Source organism: Gorilla gorilla, chromosome 2, assembly GCF_029281585.2.
Source record: "Gorilla gorilla gorilla isolate KB3781 chromosome 2, NHGRI_mGorGor1-v2.1_pri, whole genome shotgun sequence".
NCBI classification, from domain to species: domain Eukaryota; kingdom Metazoa; phylum Chordata; class Mammalia; order Primates; family Hominidae; genus Gorilla; species Gorilla gorilla.
Genome location: NC_086017.1, coordinates 41,072,004 through 41,091,630, shown reverse-complemented (window position 1 = coordinate 41,091,630; position 19,627 = coordinate 41,072,004).

Here is a 19,627-nt window from a genome sequence, read left to right as displayed (position 1 = left end):
GTCTCTCCCCCAAGACTATGAGCTTCTTAAGGGAAGGGGTTATGAGTCATTTCTCCCTGAAGCATCTGGTATTATACCATGACTTTCAGGCAAGACGATTAAAGACAGTTTTAGTAGAGAGTCAGATGAAGCGCTTTTGGGAAGCACTCTAGTTTGGCTACCTCAGTGAATAAGAAAACTGTAGTTCCAGAGTTCCAGAGACATTAACTGAGCACTGGCAAATGCCATTGACAGGGCAGGCAGAAGGCAAATGAGAAGTAGCTGAGAGGAACTGGCCTCATTCGGCTAGCGGCCTAAGGCGGTCTTGGTTAAAGAGGCTTTTCCTGGAGAGGCAACAGGGTTGAATTGTGGAAGGGGAAGTGCTAGCCACTAGTGTTGGTGAAAGTCAGATGCATCTTCTAGGAAGCACCTAAGGCTTTTCAGAGGCAGGATTGTCAGCTCAACCATGGCTTTCCCTGAAAAAGGGACCGAGGGCATGCAGGGGAGCTGGAGGGAGGCCTCTGTGTGACACCTGGGCATGGGGCTGTCCTGGCCGTGAGGGGTGGGGTGAGGGCGGAGGGTCAGCAGAAGCTCTCTCTAACCTTAATTCCCTTTAGTTTCTCATGTGACTACACCCTCAACATCAAGTCAGATGAGGGCAAACATGCCCTGGAGAGAGGAAATCACAGAATTTGGTTGTGTGGCTGAAGAGGATAGTACAAGGGTGGAGAGGGACAGCAGCGTGGACTGACAGGTAGCAGAGAGCTGGGTCTGCAGAAGAACTTCGGCATCTGCTCAGGGCTGATAAGAGGAGTTGGCTTCTTTGCTATCTGTCCTGCATAGCTGACCAGCAGGCCAAACTTACTGCGGCTTGTGGCTGGAGTGTTAGCCCTGATTTGCCTCAAGGATTCCAAGGGAGATTCATTTCCTCCTATTTTCTCTTGGGCCTCCATTCCCCTCAACACAAACCTTCTCAGCTAATCCCTCTGTGCTGGCTTCAGAAGAAACTGAGAGATTGGTGGCAAGTAGGGTTGGAAGCCGGAGGTGGTTTCTCCAAGTTGGGGATTGTGGTGTTTGAGGCATTGCCTTCTGTCTTTGGGGCAGACTGGGAACTTTGGTAGGGGGTAGCTGAGAACTGCTGCTCTACTTCATCTCTGATCATAGTGGAAACACAGGGATGGGACATGGCTAAGGGGTCATCTTATCCAGACACCTGTGCAATGCAGGATTCCACTTAATGGCTTCTTGTACAATGACTTAAGGCTCACTCCCTCTGGAAATGATCTTGGCTGAATATTTCCACCCTGCCCCCCCTCCCTTCAACAACTCTTTTCAGTTTCTTCTTACCCATCTGGCCACTCCTTAGTTCCCCCCCGATTTCCTTTTGCATGCTGGTGTTGCTAGATCTTTGTCCTTGGTCTTCCCACTGACTTCAACTGCCTCTTACAGATCCATGACCTCCAGTTCTATAGTGCCAGTCCTGATTACTCTGTTCCCTGGATGTCCTTTATGCCTCCAAACATGGCACGGCCAAAACTCCTCCCCCAAATGTTCCTCTTCTGAATTCCCTAGCTCAGTGAATGGAGTCATTTTTCACCCAGTTTGCCTAGTCCAAAATCTGGGTGCAATCAGCTACTCTTTTAAATACCGCCCCGCCTCCCCCCCACCCCCCACTGACCCCACCGCTGCCCCCTGACCCTCACCCCCAATAGTCTCACACACTCCCCAGCACCTCCACAGATACATGTCACCAGATGTGCTGATTAATTTCCAGGTGCCCTCCAGGCCCATCTCCCTCCTTGTCCTCCCTGCTCTGTGCCCCAGGAGGCTGACTTCTGGGCTGCATCATCCAGGATCTATTGCCCTTCTGTTCTTGGTTGGGTTCTGTCAATGGGAGGTCCTGGGAAGATAAATAAGTTGATGCATTTATTATTCCTGCCCCTTCCCTACTGGGCTGTGGTTTGGCAGTGACTGCATTTCTTCCCCTAAGGTCTTGGCTCCTGTGAGCCTGCCCTCTCCCAGGAGTTCAATCCTTTCTAAGTTCCAATAATCACTGCCTCCCCTTGCCCCTTCAGGTCTAGGGCTGGTAACAGCTTCCTGCTGTTGTTAGTGCTTCTGTGTGATTGTCCCTTTTGGTGCTTGTAACCCTGCCTACACTTTTCTGTGTATTGTCCCTTTAGTAAACTTTCTGCAGCTATATCTTTAAGCATCCTGGATGTTTCTTGCTAGGATGCTGCCAGATATATCAGGTCATGCCATTACTATCTCCTTCATCTTCTTCAACTCTAACTTTGACTATTTAAAAAACAGGAAACCGGTTTTCTAAAACGAAATCACAAACAGTTCCAGGCAATAGTTCCAGCCACATGCCTCATTATTGTATCTGACCTGACTGTCTTGTGGTTCTTCTCATCAGTATGACGTAGAATTATTAGTCCCATACTTTGGCTTTGTTTCCTGCCTCAGGTAGCATTGATGGCCCTCCGTACTTCCCTTCAAGTTTCCTACAGGGTGTTCACATGTACTCATTCCCTTGGATGCTTGCCTTCTCTGTAATATACAAAGTATGGGGCATGCACCATCAAAGCTGGCTTCATGGGTGTGAGGTCCTATACTTAGAAGGGCCCAGTGCTTGGGTTCTTGCTCTTCTGTTACTGTCTTGAAACTATTAATAATTTTCTTAAATTTATTTTTAATTTTTTGTGAGTACATAGCAGGTGTATGTATTTATGGAGTACATGAGTTCTTTTGATATAGGCATGCAATGCTTAATAATCACATCATGGATATTGGGGTATCCATCTCCTCAGCATTTATCCTTTGTGTTATAACAATCCAATTATACTATTTTAGTTATTTTAAAATGTACAATTAAATTATTGTCAAATATAGTCAGCCTGTTGTGCTATTAAATACTAGGTCTTATTCATTCTATTTTTTTTTTGTACTCATTAACCATCTGCACGTCCCCCGCCATGCCCCCAGTACTCTTTCTAGCTTCTGGTAAACATACTTCTACTATCTATGTCTATGAGTTCAATTGTTTTGATTTTTAGATCCTACAAATAAGTGAGAACATGTGATGTTTGTCTTTTTGCACCTGGCTTATTTCACTTAACATAATGACCTTCAGTTCCATCCATGTTATTGCACATGCCTGAATCTGATTCTTTTTTCTTTCTTTCTTTCTTTTTCTTTTTCTTTTTTTTCTTGAGACAGAATCTAGCTCTGTTGCCAGGCTGGAGTGCAGTGGCGTGACCTCAGCTTGCTGCAACCTCTGCCTCCCAGGTTCAAGCGATTCTTCTGCCTCAGCATCCTGAGTAGCTGGGATTACAGGCACGCACCTCCACGCCTGGCTAATTTTTGTATTTTTAGTAGAGATGGGGTTTCACCATGTTGGCCAGGACGGTCTTGATTTCCTGACCTTGTGACCTTGGCTTCCCATAGTGCTGGGATTACAGGCGTGAGCCACTGCGCCCGAACTGATTCTTTTTTTATGGCCAAATAGTACTCCACTGTGTATAGGTATCACATATTCTTTATTCATTCATCTGTTGATGGACACTTAGGTTGCTTCCAAATCTTAGCCATTGTAAACAGTGCTGCAACAAACATAGGAGTGCAGATATCTCTTTGATATACTGATTTCTTTTCTTTTGGGTATATGCCCAGCAGTGTGATTGCTGGATCATATGGCAGCTCTATTTTTAGTTTTTTGAGGAACCTCCAAACTGTTCTCCATAGTGATTGTACTAGTTTATATTCCCACAAACCGTGGATGAGGGTTCTCTTTCCACATCCTCACCAGCATTTGTTATTGCCTGACTTTTAGATAGAAGCCATTTAAACTGGGGTAAGAGGATATCTCACGGTAGTTTTGATTTGCATTTTTCTGATGATCAGTGATGTTAACACCTTTTCATATGCCTGTTTGCCATTTGTGTGTCTTCTTTTGAGTATATTAATAATTTTTTAAACAAGGACCCACATTTTCATTTTGCAATGGGCCCTTCAAATGATAGAGCTGTTCATGTGTCCCATACTATGATTTAGGTAGTGTTTGGGCACAACAATGAATGACACTGAATCACACAAAGAAGGAAATGGCCTCCTTTTCATTTATCTTTCGATCCTTCTGATTATTTCCCATCCAAGTACTAACTAGGCCCAACCCTGCTTAGCTTCTGAGAGCAGACGAGATTGGGTACGTTCAGGGTGGTATGGCCATAGACCCTTCTGAATATTTCAAGAAAAGAGATTTCATTTTTGTGCCAGCATGTGTTTAACAGCTCTCTTGACACTTGCTAATTCTCTCCTTTCTAATGTAGAGAGTGGGCCTTAGATTTTGGGCCTACTAATAACATCCCAGGGCCACATAAGAACACATTTTCTTTCATGGTTCTCTTTTATTATGGCAAGTGATACCACTTTTTCATTTACGGAACTAATAGAAAGTTTTCATTAAAAACGAATTTAAGGCCAGGTACGATGGCTCACACCTGTAATTCCAACACTTTGGGAGGCTGATGTGGGCAGATCACAAGGTCTAGAGCTCGAGACCATCCTGGCCAACATGGTGAAACCCTGTCTGTACTAAAAATACAAAAATTAGCCCGGTGTGGTGGCGGGTGCCTGCAGTCCCAGCTACTCGGGAGGCTGAGGCAGGAGAATGGCGTGAATCCGGGAGGCGGAGCTTGCACTGAGCCGAGATAGCACCACTGCACTCCAGCCAGGCAACAGAGTGAGGCTCTGTCAACAACAACAACAACAACAATGAATTTAAATAAAAAATATGGGTTAATTAAAAGTAAAATGTGAAGTAAATAAGTGTAGAAGTGACATTTGGATATAACAAAGATCTTGAAGACTTTTGAGAATAATTGAAGTTTGGGTAACACTAGCTTAGGATAAGAACCATTTTTCCTTCTACCCTCAGCTCCCCAGAAGCCTATCCCAAGCCCAACTAGCACCTGAGGAATTCAGGAGAAGGCTGTTCTGGAAATTAATATAAGAACTGAGTAGGAAGAATTAATGTTATTCTCAGTTGAAATCTTTGGTTCAATTTAAATAGCTTTGATTATGATACTTACAAGTTTAACCCAGAAATGGGTATATTAGAAGCAGAATCAGAGGGCGGCTGACTGTAAGACCTAATCATGCATTTATTTGTTGCTGCCATCCACACCATGCCTGAACCCTAACAGATAAGTAGAGTGAGGCAGAGTGAGGTGAAATAAACCTCTAGGGGCAGCTGAAGAAGACACATATTTCTCTGTAAACCTAAAACTCCTAAAGTCTTTTAGGCTTGGGGTTTTAGTGCTCAAATGGCAAGGAGTTAAACCAGGAGTAATCAGAGGGGTTAATTTACCAAAAAACCAGTTCCCAAGGTTCTTCTTGGGTGGCCATCCTGAGCTGGTGATGCACGTTCAGTCTGTGCATCTTTTCATCTCTGTGTATCTTTTCATCTCTGTGTATGACATTTAAGATGGCAGAAACTTTCCCTACTGGCTACATTCTTCATCTTATTACACCCATCATTGATTTCATTGGCTGGCATTTAAAAGAGGAAGCTTGTTAAACTAAGCTGTTATGCTTGTGGTTTTACAGGTTGGCACAGCAAACAATTATAAAAAAGGAAGAAGCATGCATGGGTGGACAGAAGTGTGTCTCTCCTAACAACATACAAACATACTTCTAGAAAAAAAAAGTCCCCACTAGCACAAAGCATCTCTGAGTGCATTTTGCAACAGCAAACTCCTAATCTCACTATCCTTCTGGACTGTAATAAGTGATGTGAAATGATTTCATTGGATGGGAGATGGAGGTTGGTGCACGTTCCTGGGCCCAGCCCCATATGTGTGGAAGTTATAAATGTGGTCCAGTTTCATTCCATTCCTCACAATTTCTGGGTAAATCAGGTCAATTACAGTTCCATCTTCTGCCACAACATCATGCTTAGCTTGGACAACTCAATACAGGGAACCCAAGTGCAGGGTAGAAGTTAACTAATAATAGTAATAATGAGGATAATAACATTAACTGCTCTGCTCCAGGAATGAAACACAGAGCCCTTACTTAAATCATCTCCAGCTCTTAGAGAACATTTGAAAGCCAAGTGTTATCCTCAGTTTTTAAGTGAGCTGCCCATTTGCCTGCTTGTTCTAATATCAATTTCCTGCCTGCTCCTTCTCTTGCTGTGTTCCGTATTTCAGAGAACTACATTTTCTAGGCCCCCTTGACAATAACCCTCCAGGTAGCTTCAGCCGATAGGAAGTATTGCTATGAAATTGGGGGTCAGAGGAAGTGAGGACCCAGGATTTTCGCCCCTAAGGCCCCCCCCCACCCCCACCACTTCACTGGGTGGCACCTCTTGCGTAGCAGCATGTCATTCAGTTCTGTTGGCCACCTGTAGCTTCCTGGCCCTGATTAGTTACACCACATCCTCCCATATTCCTCCAACTGCAGGATGGTAGCAGCTTCCTGCAGTTGTTAATCTCTGTGCTGCCTCACTGTGTTCTGTTTGTCTCCTCAGTTCTTATAACCCTTGGCTAAACAATTCTCCAGTAAACTTCCCCCCATGTGAGTGGAGCAAACTGTTCCTGGTTTCCTGGCTGGATCGGACTGATATGCCATGGCAGAGGTTAGCGAACTTTTTCTATAAAGGGTCAGATAGTAAATATTTTAGGCTTTGTGGGCCAGGAAGCAAAATCGAGGTACTTATTATGAAGGTATTTATATAACAAGAGGGAAAACAAATTTCCACAAGTTATTTTAGCTCACAGACCATACAAAAGCAGGTGCAGGCTAGAATTGGCCAGCAGGAAAGGACAAGATGAACCAGTTAACCAGCTACTCCAACAACCCAGGCAAGAGTGGGTGGTGACTTGGACAAGGATGTTGGCCCTGAGATGGTACATGGTGGTTGGCTTGGAGTCATATTCTCTATCTTAAAGCCAGAGTGATTGTCCTGAAATACAAACCTGATCATGTCACTGAGTAAAACCATCCCAAAGTCCTAGATTGTTCACAACGTAGTTAGTGAGCTCTATGGACTCAGTAGCCATCTATTCCAAACCCCCATATGAGAACGCTAATGGGATGAGGAAGAACCAAGGAAAAGAGGGGGAAGTGGTGCAGTCTGTTTCTGTGTGGCAGCAGGGAAGAGGGATGAACAACAATTAATTTGGATGGATTTGGAGCTGAAAGGAGTTACTATCTGTCTATAATTCTTTCCCTTCATTCCAGATTTCAGGACTTTCAAGGCCAGCAGTTTGAGGGATTTGCTGCTAGCCCAGTTAAATTAAAAAGGTGAATGTGTATTTTCATGTAGAGCTCGCTCTGATGGGAGAGGGTCATTGTCATTTTAAATTACAATTTACTTCCAGTGCAGTGTTACTTCTTTCCAATGAGTGTGTTACCCTCCAAGCATCCTGGGCCCCAAGAATGGCCTGGAGCACCCTTCTCACTCCTGACCCCACACAAGGCCCAGGCTCCTGGCACTTCTTTCCTTAGTATGCAAGGAGTTCCCATCCCACACACCTTTAAAGCTTAACCTAAGGCACATGGAGAGAATTCAGGGATCTATAAACTTGGATTAAAACATTATTTATTTTCACTAACATCTGAATGAAACTTAGCACTTCTTTCTGTGATAAATGTAGGTGAGAAACCCACCATAGAACAGTTCCAGGCCAGGCACAGTGGCTCACACCTGTAATCCCAGCACTTTTTTAGGCCGAGGTGGGTGGATCACCTAAGGTCAGGCGTTCCAGACCAGCTTGGCCAACCTGGCAAAACCCCATCTCTACTAAAAATACAAAAAGTTAGCCGAGTGTGGTAGATGCGTGCCTGTAATTCCAGCTACTTGAGAGGTTGCGGCAGGAGAATCACTTGAGCCTGGGAGGCGGAGGTTGTAGTGAGCGGAGATTGCACCACTGTACTCTAGCCTGGGCAGCAGAGCGAGACTCTGTCTCGAAAAAAAAAAAAAATAAAAAGAATTAGCAGTTTCAGCACGTATTATACAGATATTTTCATACCACACAGCTATTGTAGATATTTTGAAATATTCATTACTTCCATAAGTCTAAGTTACTGCACCCACCACTATATCTTATTAATGTTTAATAAAGACACACAACTATCAGTACATCACCAATTTTTTTTAAATATCTTGGTAGCTGTATTCTTTTGTTATCCTTAGTATTTATTTTATATTCATAAAAACATTGTTCAGGGAAGGTGCTTATAAGCTTCACCAGTCTCCCAAATCCTAAAGAAGAGCCCAGTCCCACCCCTCAGTGTTTCCACTCACAAGAAATATCAGTGGATGGTGTTGGTCCCAGTTGGGGACAGGTATAAAGCAGAGTTCTCCTTCCTTAAGCACCTCATGCTTAAGAGGGAGCCAACTGTTCTCCCAGCCTTCTCCAGCACAGAAGCACTTAGTTAATTGTGCTGAACTCAGGGCCAGACCTCAGGGAGGGAGAAGCAGCTTGTTTGGGCCGCTTTGGTAATCAATTATTCCCCCAAGCAGAAAGATTGATAGCTTCTGCACATCTTGGCCCAGCTAATAATATCGCAGATGCTGTTTTAATTCCAAAGCACAGAGCCACTCCCCAGACTTTCTTTTTAACCTCTCTGCCTAAAATGGGACGTAGTGAAGTGGCTTTCAGAGACAAAGTGACTATGCCACTTTGGGTCCATTTTAATACTTACGCATCATGATTCTGTTCATTTCCACAGCTCATCTACTTTCTGGCTACCAATTTGGATTTTATCCCACCCTTTGGTTACATTTCTCAATTTTATTTATTTATTTATTTATTTTTTAAAAAATTTTATTTTTTTTTCTTTAGCTCAAACAATCTCCTTCCCTGAATGTTCTGAAATCGCCTTTTCTCCTACCGGAAACCCCTGGATATTTTATTGTCCTTCTCTGGACCTCTCTAATCCTTGATAGGGCTTGAGAAAACAGAGGTCTCTGTCTGAGCGATGGGCTGGGAGTGGGGAAACGGGAATTGGTTATTGTTTTCCCCCTGCTAGTTGTTCAGAGACACTTGCAACCCTGCAGGGCCCTGAAAAGACCTTTTGAACAGATTTCTCCATGACATTGCTGAGAACTTATCCCTGATAACATGGTCATTTCCAAGTTGAGCCTGAAAGCTCAGAAGTTTAAATAACAGTTTCTGGCAAGAAGTCTGTGATTAAAAGTGTTCAACTTTCCCACTGTGATTGCCTAGAACTTAGCTGCCTTCCTCTCACTATTTGCTAATTTACCCTCTCCTTCTGTCCTTCTAGTATCTCCAGGGGACTTCTCCTCCCCACCCCCCAAGAGTCAAATAGAGCAGGGGGCCCCAACTCCTGGGCCACGAATTATTAGGAACTGGGGCTACACAGCAGGAGGTGAGCAGCCAGCTAGTGAAGCTTCATCTATATTTACAGCCACACCCAATTGCTCCCGTAACCGCCTGAGCTTCACCTCCTGTCAGATCAAGGGCGGCATTAGATTCTCATCGGAGCTCAAACCCTGTTGTGCACTGTGCATGTGAGGGATCTAGGTTGCACACTCTTTATGAGAATCTAATACCTGATGATCTGTCACTGTCTCCCATCACCCCCAGATGGGACTGTCTAACTGCAGGAAAACAAGCTCAGGGCTCTCACTGATTCTACTTTACAGTGAGTTGTATAATTATTTCATTAAATATTACAACGTAATAATAATAGAAACAAAACGCACAATAAATGTAAAGCACTTCAATCATCCTGAAACCATCCCCGTCCACTACCCAATCTGTGGAAAAATTGTCTTCCATGAAACCAGTCCCTGGTACCAGAAAGTTTGGGGACCACTGAAATAAAGCATTGCTGACATGTGGCCCTGCCAGGAGCTTCTCTGAAAGGTCTTATAAGACTTTGGGGACACTGGTATCTCAATCAAGCAGTGTGGATGTTTTTGCTTTTGTCTCTGTGTTTTAAGCATAGGAAATCCCAACACAAGCAGTATCTTGGACTCTTTCTGGGCAGGGGATTATGTAATTCAAGTGTTCCTATTATTGCACTTGTGTTAGTGACGGGTGCTGATCATGACCACGCTTGGGTGCAACCGTCTCTTAAGAACTCATGGTAAGCTTGGCTAGTTTACATTCTTCTTAATTGAATTCTTTCCTTTTTGTCCCCCACAAACAAGAAGGTTTCAGGGTCCCAGAAGGAAGTTGAATTCCACTGAAACAGCAGATAATTTTAAAATGATACTGTAAGAGGTGTGCATAGGGTTCAGGGGACCCAAGGGATGCTGAGACCCCCAGAGACTAGCATTGGAGGAGCCTAGACTGTCCCTAGACCTGAAGGGACAAGGGCAGCAGGCAGTGTTATGGGAGCCCCATGAGAAATGGAGCCATAGAAGAGGGGCTGCCCATCTTTCACAGGAAGATACAGCCACCTTCAGAAATGTGGTGCAGAAGGAGGGAGGGTTGCATTGAAGAATATCCTGGCCTCACTCCCTTCTCCTGTCCTCACATTTCCTTCTAGTAGTTCACATTAGTTGGCCCCTGTCATAAGCCAGAGAGCAAGGAGACTTTTGTGGCCATATGGGTTACAGAGCAGAGGGGAGAAAGGCAGAGGACGGACCTGGGTCAGGGGCGGGCTCTGGAGAATACGGTGGCGGATGGGAATAGCAGCAGTGCTGTTTGCTGGGCTAGGCTGGGCATCTGCCTGAGCCCCGTGCCTTCCAGTGTGTGGTGCAGTTCTTCACTTTTCACAGAAAGGTTCTGACATGCTGAAAGATGAGTGAGCAAGTAAATTTTATTAAAGACAGTATAGGAGCAGTGCAGGAGGCCTTCATCCCACATTCCATGACATCCAGTGCAGTGTTACTTCTTCCCAATGAGTATGTCATCCCCCAAGTGTCCTGGTCCCCACAAATGGCCTGGGGCACCCTTCTCACTCCTGACCCCACATGAGGCCCAGGATCCTGGCACCTCTTTTCCTTAGTATCCAAGGACTTCCCATCCCACACACTTTTAAAGCTCTCCTCTCTTAATCAGAGCAATCTATGTATCGGCTTGTCTAGATTTATAGTCATGTCTGAACTTTCTGTAATTGAGAAAGTTCTTCCTTAGAAAGCAGTTGGAAAATTGGTTTTTATTTTGGCTTATCCGTCTTTTGTTTTGTTTTATTATTGCAGAATAGAAAACTGGGAAACCCCAAGTTCTTTGCTCTTTGGGCTGCAAAAAAGACAGACAGGACAAGGGAAACTGTTGAAGTGTTAGACAGTATCAGATTTTTAAAATAAAGAGATTTTCTTTCAATGTTTAATTGTGGTAATAAACACAAAACATAAATTTATCCTTGTAACCATTTTTTTTTTTGAGATGGAATCTTGCTCTGTCCCCAGGCTGGAGTGCAGTGGCGTGTTCTTGGTTCACTGCAACCTCCGCCTCCCGGGTTAAAGCAATTCTCCTGTCTCAGCCTCCCGAGTAGCTGGGATTACAGGCGCACACCACCATGTCTGTCTATTTTTTTTTTTTTAGTATTTTTAGTAGAGATGGGGTTTCACCATGTTGGTCAGGCTGGTCTTGAACTCCTGACCTTGTGATCCACCTGCCTCAGCCTCCCAAAGTGCTGGGATTACAGATATGAGCCACCGCGCCCGGCCTTTGTAACCATTGTTAATCGTATAGTTCAGTAGTGTTAATTATATATTGTGCAACAGATCCTTAGAATTTTTCATCTTGCAAAAGCAAAACTCCATACCCATTGAACAACCATTCTGCCATCTCCCTTTTCCTAGCCTCTTGTAACCACCTTTCTACTTTCTGTTTCTATGAGTTTTGCTAACTTAGATACCTCATATGAGTGGAATCATATGGTATTTGTCTTTTCGTGACAGGCTTATTTTGTCTAGCATAAAGTCCTCAAGCTTCATGCATGCTGTGGCATGTGACAGGGTTTTCTTCTTTTTAAAGGTTGAATAATATTCCATTGCATGTATATTCCACATTTTCTTATCTACTCATTTATCAGTGGAAATTGGGTTGCTTCCATCTCTTGGCTACTGTGAATTATGCTGTGATGAACATAGGTGCAAATATCTCTCCAAGTTCCTGCTTTGAATTCTTTTGGATATATACCCAGAAGTGCAACTGCTGAGTTTTATGGTAATTCTATGTTGAATATTTTGAGGAATCTCCATACTGTTTTCCATGGTGGACACACCATTTTACATTCCTACCAACAGTGTACAAGTTTCTAATTTCTCCATCTCCTCACCAACACTTGTCATTTCCTGTTATTTTTTACTTTTTCTTTCTTTTTTTGATTTTGGACAGCAGCCATGCTAATAGGTGTGAAGTGATATCTCCTACCTCTGTGGTTTTGATTTCTCTAATGATTAAGAATGTTGAGCATCTTTTCATATGTTTGTTGCCCATTCGTATATCATCTTTGGAGACATGTCTGTTCGAGTCCTTTGTCCTTTGTTGTTGTTGTTGTTGAATTGTAGGAGTTCTTTATATATTTTGGATATTAACCCCTTGTCAGATAGATGATTTGCAAATATTTTCACTCATTCCATAGTTTGTCTTCTCACTTTGTTGATTATTATTTTTTGAAGACAATGTCAGGTTTTGCCTAACTTCTCTAGTCATAACAATCTTTGGGCTCTTCTTCAAAATATAGTGTATTCCCAACTCATTTTCCTAGAAATTCTGATTCAGGAGCTATAGTTCAGGGCCCATCCATCTGCATTTTCAACCAGGGTCTCAAGTGATCCTATCAAATACATTTGCAACACTTTGGATTCCACTATAATTGTGTTTCTCAACTGCAGGGCTGCGCAATGGAAATACGTAAAAAATATTAATGTCTGGTCCTACTCCCAGAGTTTCTGAATTATTTGAGAAAAATCAATTGTCAATAAATTGAGACCTAGGTGTTGGGATATTAATAAACCCTGAGGGGACACTATTAAACATCCAGGCTTAAGAACCATTGCCCTATCTTCCCCTTCAGGGCAGGGACCCCCTCCTGGCATAGTGCCTGGCTCAATTTGTATTTGTTGTACTCCATGCCTCACTTTCTTATTTTGAAAGTGATTCTTTTATTTATTACATTTGAAAGTGGTTCTTGTCTGGTGGGGTTGAGAGCTTTATACGTGAATCGGACATCTGTGGTCAAAAGTCTCCATGTTGTGGTGAGAAGTTGATAAAAACCTGACTGTCAGTTTGCATCACAGATGACCCAGTGAAGGTCTGCTCTTTTGTGGTGAGATCTGGATGTTTCCTTCTGCAGAAGTTACAGGCACTGATGAAAGAAGTTGGCTGCCTCAACTGCTCAAAAGAATGCACCTTTTATCACTGGATTATCTGCCGTGGTTAAGTCCACAGCTGCTTGCAATTACCCTGGACCCTGTGAAATCATCTCTTTATTCATGGCAGGTTTTTCTTCTCAAAGACTAATAATGTGATTATTTAAAAATTATTTCTACACCACTCTATGTAATGTGGATGTGTGGTTTTGTGGCTCTAAACACCAATATGGGGCAAGAAAAGCTAGCTGGAGAATTTATAAATTAGCTTCCATTTATCCTTCAGACAAACAAGCTATTTATTAATAGACGAGTGTGGTAAGAGAAAAGAATGAATTGAGAATCCAGACCTGATTCTTTTGCCTGCTATTTGAGGGCTTGTGGGGCATTATGTCTAACCTCTCTTGGTCTCAGCTTGTTTGTCTGTAAAATGGAATTAAAAATAGTACTCACATGGGCTGCAGGACACCAAATGGAAAAGAAGTAAAAGTGATTTGTTAACCTTGGTATGCAAATAAATGTTATGCCCTTAATAAGTGGAAGTTGACCCTGTTGTTGCTGTTGTTATGAGCTGTTGTGTCTATCAGTGAACACTGCTTTTACAAATCTCTTCTAGATGAAAGAGGCAAACTCTTCATCTTCATAGTGCCTGCAAGGCCCCAAAGAGCACACAGCCACAAGGACATGAAATATTTTTGAGTACATTTCCTATCTGTACATGTTTGCCAAATTATTCCAAAATATGACCAGCCTCCTATTGGATGAACACAACTGCAAGTCATAGCCCCATTTTCTTCTTTAGCTTTTTCAGATGACCAGTCTCTTCCAGCTTATTCACCAGCCATAACCAAATCAAATGGAAAGAGAAATTGCCCGTAACTAGAACTCATTCATGCCAAAGTGTTGACATGCCTATTCCCAGATGCATTTGAAATCTGTTTATATCTACTTGTGGACCCAAAGCCATCTGTCATGTTATATACAAAAAAGTTTTGTATAAATTTTTCTTCAGCTGATAAGAGGTACATTTTTGAAAGCATGGATAAATTTAAGATTTTAGCATGAGACAGTGATTTGGAGAATGAAAGCAGTTGCTCTTGGGGGAGGGATACAGGGCATACAAAAAAAAACTCATGGAGAGAGGATCAAGAACCTCTCATTAAGGCATGTGAAAGTAATGTTGATATAAAAGACAGGAAGAAGATCTTTACTGAGCACCTACTACATACTAACGCTGTGTTAGCTACTGCATTTCAGTTTCTCACTTGATTCTTATAGTGACCCTGCTGGAGAGGCACTCATTTTAATTTTACACAAGAGGCCTAGAGATGTCATGTGGTTTGATCAAGATCACACAGTGTGAGTGATTTGTTTGATTCCAAAGCCCATATGTGTTCTTCTTTACCAGTCTGACTTAGGGGAAACCAACCACAGTGACAGTACTTGAAAATTATCGAAGAGATGGATATTGGATATTTGGAAACACAAAAATTGTTTGATATATAAATACTTCTAGCAAGAGTCATTTATGTCCCATTTATGCCTAATTACCACATAACACAATAATGATTATGATTAAATATCTGACAGATGAGTTGGCAGTACATTTTATTTGATCCAAACAGAAAGTACAGCACATATGGGCTTTATCTTCATCATTTCTTGCCCACACAGCATGGTCATTTCTTTGGTCAGCAGTTTCAGGCCACCACCTGTAGTCTAGACATAAAACAAGGTAGAGCCACATATAGTCTTTGCATTAATATCAACAAAAGAATAATCCATTGATCTGCGAATTGTTCCTCCTTGTTGTGTACAGGTATCATTAGGAAAAACATACATTTAGGCTTCAGTGACTAAAAGTTCCTGCTTTGGTTATTGAATTCACTGAGACTGGTTTTTAAATTTTGAGATTAAGATGAGTGTCTAGGCCTGCAGTGAGTGAGCAAATTAACTGATTAGTTCTTGGAGAGAGAAAAGAGGTTGCTTAAAATGGCAAAGAATGGGGGTATGAGTGGCAGGGAAATGCAGCTATAATGAATCAGGAAGCAGTGGATTAGGATTCAGAAAATCTGGTTTTGCTATTATTTGCTATATAGCTGTAACCTATGCATATTAATTTTTTAAATCCCTAAAGTGAGAATAATATCTAGCTTATTTGGCATGTTTTAGACTCTTAATGCAAACCCTGAGACAAGAATTTTGAGTGAAGTTTCTTTATTTTGGATGTGATCCAAGGAAGCATAGTGAGGTAATTGATGAGCAAGTGAGAGCTATGGGTAACTGGGGGTCAATACCATGAGGATGCTGTATTGTTATCTACCGCTATGTAACAAGTTGACCCAAAATTTCGTGGTTTAAAATAACAAGTATTTACTGCATTCATATTTTTTTACATCTGGAATTGGGAGTGGCTTGTCCAGGCGGTATTGGCTCAGGATTGATCTCACATGAAATTATATATAGCCAAGGCATTAGTCAAAGCTGCAATAATCTAAAGGGATGAGTGGGGTTGGATCATCTATTTCCAAGGTGGCTCAGCCATGTAGCTTGTGAACTGGTGATGGTTGTTGGCAGGAGACCTACGTTCCTATCTGCATCAACTTCTCCACAAGTTGCTAGAGTGTTCCCACGACATGGAAGCTGGCTTTTCCCAGTAGAAGTGATACCAAAGAGAAGTCACCTTCTTATGACTTAGGTTTGGTCATAAGTGATGCTATGATGACATAGCGTCACTGTCATCTTCTGGTCATTCAAAGTGAGTCACTTAGTATAGCCCACATTCAAGGGAAGAAAACTCAGTCTCTATCTCTTGAAGAGAGAAGGTTCGAATAATTTGTTAACATGTTTTAGAACTACCACACACCCTGTGTGGTACACACTTCAGAATTTTCCTTTTCCCTGAGAGTGAAAGGAACTGAGTTATTGATTGGTTGGAGATACTGGGTGGTGTGCTGCAGGCAAAAGTGAGTGAAATTGAGAGAGAGAGAGAGAGATGTTCTCCTGTTCGGAAGGAAATATAGGAGGTTAAGAGATACTCTCTGAGGTCCTAGGGTTGCTGAAGAGCACTGTTGATAAGCTGTACTGACACAGACTGATTCCTGTCCACAAGAAGAACCAGTGGTGCCCAGGCCAGTTGAGAAATCTGAGCTCAGTTTAAGCCTAACTCTTACTTAACAATCTCCATTTATCATGACTGGAAGAACGTGCCTTTTCTCACCGTTGTATTCTTTGGCTGAAAATGGGATTGAGGATTTTGTTCTATTTCCTAAGACCCCCTTGCTTGCACTAGCAGATTATTTCCAAATGCCATATAAATGAGAGGTATTTATAAACATATACACATACACTTACATCCACAAAGACAAATTGCACCCCTCTCTGCTTTGCTATTTCTGGTGCTAACCTTCATTTATAATGCCATATTTATGTAATTACAGTGCTGCAGCGGTGGATCATGATTTCAAAATACAATCATAATCACCATCAGAAGAAATGCGAGAGAAGATGAAAAACAAATGCAAAGCAATTAAAAAAGGATGAGTTTTCCTACTGAATGAGTGAATGTGTTTTCCCATTGCCTCCTCCTACACTTGGGCCTTGGGATGCTCTGCCCCTAGCCATGTGTATGTGTGTGGGGGTGTGCATGCACGTGTGTGTGTGCGTGTGTGTGTGTTTACATTTTTGCCCTTATTATGAATCCGGGCCTGGGATTAGAGCATGAATACTCACTGAAGTGGCTTATTACTTGGAGAATACCATCCTTCTGCTTGATTGGATTTTTCTGTTTAAGCATCTATGGTTTTAGTGGTCAGAGGGTCCTGGCCACAAAGTTTATTTTATGACCCATGTACCACCCTTCACATCTCCTCTTATAAGGACACTTTTAGTACATGACTTCCACAGTAGTGCAGTAGTATTTTTTTAAGTTTTTCTATGCTTGAAAAATAATTTTCCACTTCCAGAATTTACCTGCCCCTCCATCCTTGCTTTCCCAATCCCTGCTCCTTCCATTATCCTTTTGCAACACCCCTCCACCTCCATCACTGACCGAGATGCCTGAAAATTCAATAACATCCTATTATCTCTGCTGGGCAACTTGCCAGCTAGAAGCTCAGAGGACTGGTCACTTTGTTTTGGGGACACTGCCTTTCTTGCTTGTTGCATTCTTGCAAACCTGTGGAAACACTGAATCCCTTTGCACTGCCTGGAAAGTCATTCTTTGTATTGATTCTTTTTTCTTTTTTCCGTTTCTGGCTTGGGGTACAATGAAGGCACAATATATTTCATCAAATCTTAAAACCTTAAAGCAATTTGTGCATCCAATTTTGGGGCTGCCTTTTTCTTCCAGAAAGTTCCCTGAGGCTATCTCATATAAAATCTTACTTTGAATAACATATTTGGACACATTGATGAAAACATTCCTTTAGTGCATTGCCAGTTGCCAGATTGGAGAAAAAGACTTCAGGAGAAAGGGAGGGAATATTTTAAATTTGCTTTTGACTGTGGCTTCAAGGAGTAATAATCACCCATTACTTTGGATCAGAATCTTCCAATGACTCAAGAGCACATATTTTTATCATTTGCTTTCTGTACTCTCATCCTCTTTATCCCATGTTACTCTGTTCCTGTGAGAGTTGGGGGGCAAGGAAAAAATGTAAGGAAGGGGTAGAGGTGAGAGAATTTAAATGGGAAGTCTGGTTCCTTTTTATTTTTTCATAAAGTGCCACACATACAAGTCTATGAGTGTCTCAACAAATCTGTCCCCCACATCCAATGCATCTTTTGTACTGACAAGGAGAGGGGGTTGGAAATGTCATCTGTAGCCAGCTTATATCCTGTCAGTGTTAAGGTTTTATTCTTGTGACTTTATAGTTCTCAAACTCTTTTTAAGGGTCACTGGAGGGTGATCTTTTGCTTAAGAGATGGGTTAGGGGAGGGAGTGTGTTTGTGTGTGCCTCTTGGTCTATAATAATTATGGCTGACATCGAACTTAGAAAATAGGTTAATTTCAGGAAATTCTTTTAATTTCTTAATTAAATAAGAAATAACAACCATTAGTTTATTTTAAAATAAACGTTAACAATTAAATACGAATTTTTAATGTAGATCCCTTTTACTGATTTAGGGCAAAGAGACCTTCTTTCACTAGGAGTTGTTTCCTCTGACTCAGTTCACCTCCTATTGTATCTCATCTCTGGCTTCTGAAATCTTACTCCTATTTTAATGGCTGGCTCAGGATTTCCTGTCTACTGTTTCTTCCATCGCTGATAGAGTTTCCCTTCATCTGCAGCGACCACACATACTCTAATAAATTAACTGCCCAGGATTGCTATGTTAGAGGAATGGGGTGGAATCTAGCAAAGTGTAGCAAATTATTTTTATCTCCTACTCCCTGTTAAGCAGCAGTTGTTATTCTATTATCTGTGTTTTGAATCTAGCTGTTTGATCCTCAAAGTCTAAAAGTAGCTTCTGTGCAGTTTTATGGTGGTATGGCTGTTACTTGCTGCTATAAATTCCTCTGGTTGAGCCACATCCGCTTGCCACATCCTGAAAATACACTCAACTATATTTTCCCATGCACACCTATATATTGTGGCAGCCTGTAGTGACATTGCTTTTTTTTTTTTTTTTTTTTTTTGAGATGGAGTTTCGCTCTTGTCACCCATGCTGGAGTGCAGTGGCATGATCTCGGCTCACTGCAACCTCAGCCTCTCAGGTTCAAGCTATTCTCCTGCCTCAGCCTCCTGAGTAGTTGGGATTACAGGTGTGCCACCACGCCTGTCTATTATTTTTGTATTTTTGGTAGAGATGGGGTTTTGCCATGTTGGCCAGGCTGGTCTTGAACTCCTGACCTCAGGTGATCCACCTGCCTCGGCCTCCCAAAGTGCTGGGTTTACAGGCATGAGTCACTGCACCTGGCCAACATTACTTCTATACACATTTATTTTTCCCTTCCTCACAAACCCGCCAGTTCTGAGTCAACAGCAAGTACAACATTGCCATTTCTCACACACCATGCTGACCTTGTTGTTTCTTATTTAGCTAATGATGTGTTACAGTTGGCATTTCACTGGGAGGTTTGCAAGAGTCAGTCTCTCTTTTTCTAGTGCTACAATTAGATTCAACAAGAGAGAAGAGTGCTGTGATGGGAAAACTTTACATTCTCAGACATTATTTCTATCTGGGCATTTTGAAAAGATGAAGAGCGGGCTTGTTGTCATTATGTCTCCATCTGATAACGTGGTTAATGTATCCTTCATAAAGCTCAGCTTAAATAGGGAAAAACAAGGGAATTGCAATGGTGCATTTCCATGACTTCTGATGGCAACACTCTAATTCTTC